Genomic DNA, 5,723 nt, shown 5'->3' with positions numbered 1-5,723 from the left:
CGCAGTGCCCGGGTGCAGAGCCCAGTGCTGAGGTAAGGGATGAGCTCTGCTCTGCTGCGCGCTTCCACTCCGTGGGCCGCTTTCCTCTGAGCTGCAAATCGATGTAGGAGCACCTCATAAAACCCAGACCTGCAGCCTTCAGGTGCTGCCATGGTATCTGTGACCCTGCAGCTCAAACTCAAATGTTGCTGCTGTGCCGTGCATCGTCCGCACCTCCTGCATTAGGGAAGGCAACGTGAGTGGCAGAGGTTGTCCTGCAGGCAGCAGGAAGGAGCCGGGCTGCTGCTGGGCCGTGGCCCCTGGAGGACATCGGTGGGTGGGGATGGAGCGGCCATCCGTCAGCAGCATTCCTGGTGTGCAAACTGCTGTGGCCACAGATAATGGCAGTTTCATTGAAAATAAACTCCAGGATCCTGCTACCACCGTAATCGGCGTGTTGTGATAATGAAGCAATTACTTGAGGTGGTGGAACTGAGGCAGAGCTGCTACGGCACATTAGATACAGACATAAGTCAAACTCTTTTGCTGATGGCCTATTGGGATTAATTTGTTGTAGCACTTGTTGTTGAAGTCACCACCTACAGTCTGAAACAGTTATGCTTGCTGAAGTTGGAGGTTCTGCATAATGAACATATACTGTATGCGTCATAGATATCAGTTGTAAGCATCTTCACCCATGTACTCTGAGTCTCTGAGTCCAACCACAAGCCCTCAGCGCTCACCAGAACAAGTGGGCAGTAACACCCAAGGAGGGCTCACAGCAGCCCCTCCTGCCCATAGCTGGGGATGGAAGGACTGATGGAGCCCTGCTGGAAGTGGGGTGTGGGCCCAGGCAGAGCAAGGAGCTGCAGTGTGGTGGGACTCAGCTCCAACACAACATTTCAGCTGCATTTTCATAATTAGACCCTGGGCAGTAAATGTATTTCTTCAACATTTGGATTTGAACTAGCTCTTGGATGATGATGCTGCTGCTGCTTCTTCTATATTACAAATCCTTCCCTCTTTCTGTTTACAAACCTCTCTGGCTGGGTCAGTGTAGGTGCTCCCATGACCAGTCAGCAGGTGCTGCAGTTGCTGACTGCACACAGAACTTTTCCACATGCTACAGACCAGTGAGTGCAGCTCTGGGTCTGCTCTGGGTTGTGCTGCACTGCAATGCTGTGTGGTGCTGTGGTGCAGTGCTGCAATGCAGTGCTGCAATGCGTTGCTGCAGCGAGGTGCTGCAGTGGGGTCAGTGCAGTGCAGTGCAGTGCTGCAATGCTACAGGCAGCTCCCCCGTGTCCCTGGGTCAGGAGCAGCAGCACAGCTGGCCCTAAGCCCTACAGCTGCTGTGTTTTGATGAATTGCCATCCTCCAGGAGGCTGCAATTAGCGGTAATTAATACTTTGCTTTCTTTACCAGTACTTGATGCTAACCTCCTAACCTAATCTTTTAAAGCCTGAATCTAATTTCGAGTTTTCACCTCACTTGGAGTATAAGGTTAGCAATTAGAAGACGAAGTAAAGCAGCAGGTGAAGCTGTGCAAGTAGGAAATCCTTAGGACGAGAGCATTGCTTCAGTGAGCAGTGAGGATGGAGGCAGAGGTGGTAGCTGGGGGTTTGGAGACCCTGCATGTGGGTTTCTGGCTGTGCATACTGTGCCATTACCTCTATGCATGTGAACTGCCTCCGTGAAACTTCAGTGGAAGAATTTTGTAAGTCTTTTCCCACTAAGAAGGATGGCAAAAAGTCTCTTGGCTTTTCACCAGCTCTGGGGCAGATGGCCATGGGACATCTCTCTGCTGTCTGGGGCTGATGTTCCAGCCCTGGTTGTTCCACCACGGGGGTGGTCTGAAAATATCCTGGTCATATCGTGGGTTGAATCCACTTATGGGTTGGGAAGAACCTTGTTTTTAGGTTGAATCATGCCTCTTTTTATAGCCTGATGGTTGTGTTGCTGTGATTGCAATTTCCAGCCCAAAGCAGCGCCTGCTTGGGTTAACGATCCTCGTCATGCAGAGCACAAGGGAACATATTTTGCTCATTTCCCAGAAAAGTGACCGTCTCCTGGGGATGCTCCGTGCACTGCTTTGTGTCCCCACGGGGGGCTGGGAGCAGCACTGGTGCTGGCCAAACCCACCCCTGTTGGCAGCCCGGGGCGGGGGCCGACCCTGTGCCCCCCCTGCTCACCCCACGCTCAGTGAGCTGCTCGGTGTGCAGAGCATCCCCAGGAGGTGCTGGGCATGCTGGGGTGGGCTGGGTTGAGTTGGGGGATCTCAGAGGTCTTTTCCAACCGGAATGACTCCCTGGTTCCATGCCTCCCCTCCGCACGCTGCGCTACAATGGGGCTCTGTGGGTGTCTGCTGCCATCCCCATCCCCACAGCCCCGTGCTCTGGGAACCTCTGGCAGAGCAGCGGCACCGGTTTGCAATTGGTAACAATTAATTAGCTGTGATTGTGGATGAAAAATGACAGCTTGGTTTTTCGATTTGCTCGTTAATTCCCGTTGGGTTAGCTTTCATTTGTGCCCATCAGAGCCCTTTGGGTGCCAGTTCCTTTTAGAAGCCAGCTGAGGACAGCCCCACTGCTGCTCTGCTGAGACGGGGGTGAAAGGGCTGAATGTGTCCGAAGGAGGGAAAACCAGCATACAGCAGGGCTTGGTTTCCTTTTGTCTTAGTTTGCGTAACCGAATATTGCTGCAAAAGGACCTGTGCTGAGGGCCTTCAGAAAACTGCTGTCTTGTACTCCATTGTGTTGGCTTTTAAAGTAATGATTGTACTGAGAAAAACAAATCTGAGGAATTACAGCAGAAAAAAAAGCCCAGCACGTAAAAGAGAATGAGAAAATGGTGACTATAGGGCCCAGCGTGAGTGGTGCCTTGGTTGATTTGGGGCGGGGGGAGCAGGGCTGGGTGAGCAGAGTGCAGTGCGGTCTGTGCTGAGTGCAGCGCTGGGCTGTGGGTTGGCAGCTGGCTGCATGCACAGAGCGGGGCTGCAGCCAGGAGGAGGTGAACACATAACTGCAAATGGGGGATGACTGGTGACGCAAAAAAGCTGGAATAAATGGAGCTGGGCCTTGCTTTCAGACGAAGCCCCGCTGTGGGCCATCAGCTGCCCCACACTGCGCTCCCAGAGCAGAGCTGTGCACACAGTTTGCTGAGGGCTGTGTCCCTCGTATCAGCCAGCACAGATTTTGCTGAGGCGGTGATAAGCAGGAAAGTCGATTCTGTTTCCTTCATACAGATGTGCATGCGTATTAATCACATAATTTACATCTGAATCTGTATTAAAATCAGTACGCATATATGCTTAGTTTTTGTTCTGGTTCCTGTGGAGCACGAGAAGATGCAATGCTCACACATTGCTCACACAGGTGTGCCTCATTCTGACATCACAGGGCGTTCTGTAGCTGCCCATGTGCGTGAGCTGCAGCTGCGGGCAGTGTGTGAGTGATCCCACCTGTGTGTGTGATGATGTCCCACAGTACCAACACGAGGCTCAGGGATATGTTGCTTTGTGCCCTGCTTTTGCAGGTCCCACAAAATTTGCTGTCGCATTGTTCTGATTGCTTCGTAAGCACCCAACACCCTTCGTCCCTTTCCTCTGCTCCAGATTGGTCCTGAATTTTGGACTGCGTTTTCAGATTTCCTTTTTTAGCAGTGATTTGGGATAACAGAGTTTGATTTGGTACAGAGGCGCACACAGAAGTGCACCTTCAGGGGCTCCGGCAGGAGGTCTGCGTGCAGCACTGCCTTCCTAATGGGGATGGTTTCTGAGGTAATTGGTGACGGTGCTGGCTTAACGCCAGCAGTGTTCAGACCGCGGGAGCGGAGGCTTTCAGAAGGAGGGGATTCCTCTGGAGGAAATGGTTTGACTCCCACGAACCTCACAGTGACACGATGGAAACGGATCTCAGCGCAGAGCACCCTGTGCTGGCGGCTGGGACTCGGTGTTCCCAGATTAAATGAAGGAAGGAAGGGAAGAAATGGTCCTCGTGTAAGGTCTCTTCTGTTGAGAAGCCCCGGGACTGCAGCACCTGTCTGTGTGCAGTCGGCCCCTGCAGCTTTCCCCCCCAAGCAATGCTTTGATGCTGCAGATTCCAAAGGCAGATCTGCTGCTGGCACAGCCGCTGTGCAGAGCTGCAGCTGCGTGTGGTGTGGAGCAGGAATGCTGGATTGACGGTGGTTCTCTTCCTTGTGTTTATTTGCTGCCATCAGTGTGGGATGGAGCATTTCTCATTGGCGGCTGTGCCCGGGAAGTCGGATGGGGTCACATGCACGGTGACACTGCGTGTCCCAGGGCCAACCTTCCCTGCACCTCCAGGTGTGTAATGCTGTCCCTCATCACTGACCCTAACTCTGGGCATTGTTATCCCGCATCACAGAGCTCACTAACATAACGGACTTTCAGTGGGTGTTCTGGACCCAATAATGCTGTATTTTGTCTTGCTAGGAGATCAGAGCACCGATGAATTGATCCATAGGGATTTCAGTCACAGCTGCCACGTTATTCCTGTGCCCACCTGTGAAGCACAGGAGAACCATTCTTTTCTCTATCCTCATTCCCCGCCCTCATCTAAACACGGTAACATTCTGCAGTTTTGTTACCAAAGCTGCGTTCTGCCTTTTCCAGGTGCTGTGTGCACAGGAACACATCTCAGTGTTTGTAGGGAAGTTACCAAAGCCGGGCCTCCTGCGGGCTGTGTGCCGGGGACACGGGGTAGGCAGGAGGGAGCAGGCAGGAGCAGCAGGTGAGCATCCCGTCCCACTGCACAGCGCCTGCGGCCGTGGGTGAAGCTCTGTCTGAGCTGGGACCTGAAGCATTGCCAGACCCGTGTGCCATGGGGGCTGTAAAGTTGGGATTCCAGAGAGCTATTGGAAAAACTGCTATTTCGGATGCAGCAGTAAATTGAAATTAAATTTAGCCTTGGCGCTTTTGATTATTCCAACGCATGTGTTTTTAAAATAAATATCTTCCCAGCTCGGCGGCATTGTAGATGTATTAAAGCTGGAAGGAGCGGGGGGTGACTCAGAAAACCCTGTGATTCTCTCAGGCCTCTTTGCCTCAGCGCTGTTTGTTTGTTTTCTCATTGCCGGGAGCTCTGCCTGCAGATGGAGCCGCGGGGTGTCCCCGCTCCGTCCCCGCGCTGGGCCGGCAGTGGGCTCGGTGCTCCCGGCCTGCGGAGCGGCACGTCCTGCTCCTGCGGTCCCCCTCCCACGCAGACATCCGCACTGTAGCTGCAGCCCCACGGCCGGACCCTCTCATGGCATCGTGCAGACGGCTGTGGGTGTCCCACCGGGCCGCCCAGCCTGGCACCGTGCCCTCACTAATCGCTGCCAGAAAGTTGACGTGTGGGTAGCGTGATGGATCTGCATCGGGCTCTCACGCATCTCCTGCTGTTCCCCTTTAGAAGGGGATAAACACAAAGCAGCGGCGCCTTTCAGTAACGCGGTTTGGAGCTGCACGGTCAGAAGGGCTCCTGCAGCATGCACAGCAGCAGGCAGCAGCCACGTGCGGCTAACAGCAGAGGGTTCTGATTTCTCAGTGACTGCGCTGCTGTTGGGGTGGGAGCTGCCCATCTGCCGTGCCTGCAGGGCTGCTCCGTGCCGTGCAGGGCCGGGTCCTGCCAGGGAGCTACCTGTGGGAGCCGGTTCACATCTGACACTGACGGCCTCGGCTGCTCAAAGGAGCATTTATGGACACCGTGAAATAATTCATTATGGCAGCTGGCAACTACAGAGGGAGT

The sequence above is a fragment of the Meleagris gallopavo genome, chromosome 14, assembly GCF_000146605.3.
Source record: "Meleagris gallopavo isolate NT-WF06-2002-E0010 breed Aviagen turkey brand Nicholas breeding stock chromosome 14, Turkey_5.1, whole genome shotgun sequence".
Classification (NCBI taxonomy): domain Eukaryota; kingdom Metazoa; phylum Chordata; class Aves; order Galliformes; family Phasianidae; genus Meleagris; species Meleagris gallopavo.
Note: the sequence above shows the minus strand (reverse complement) of the source record.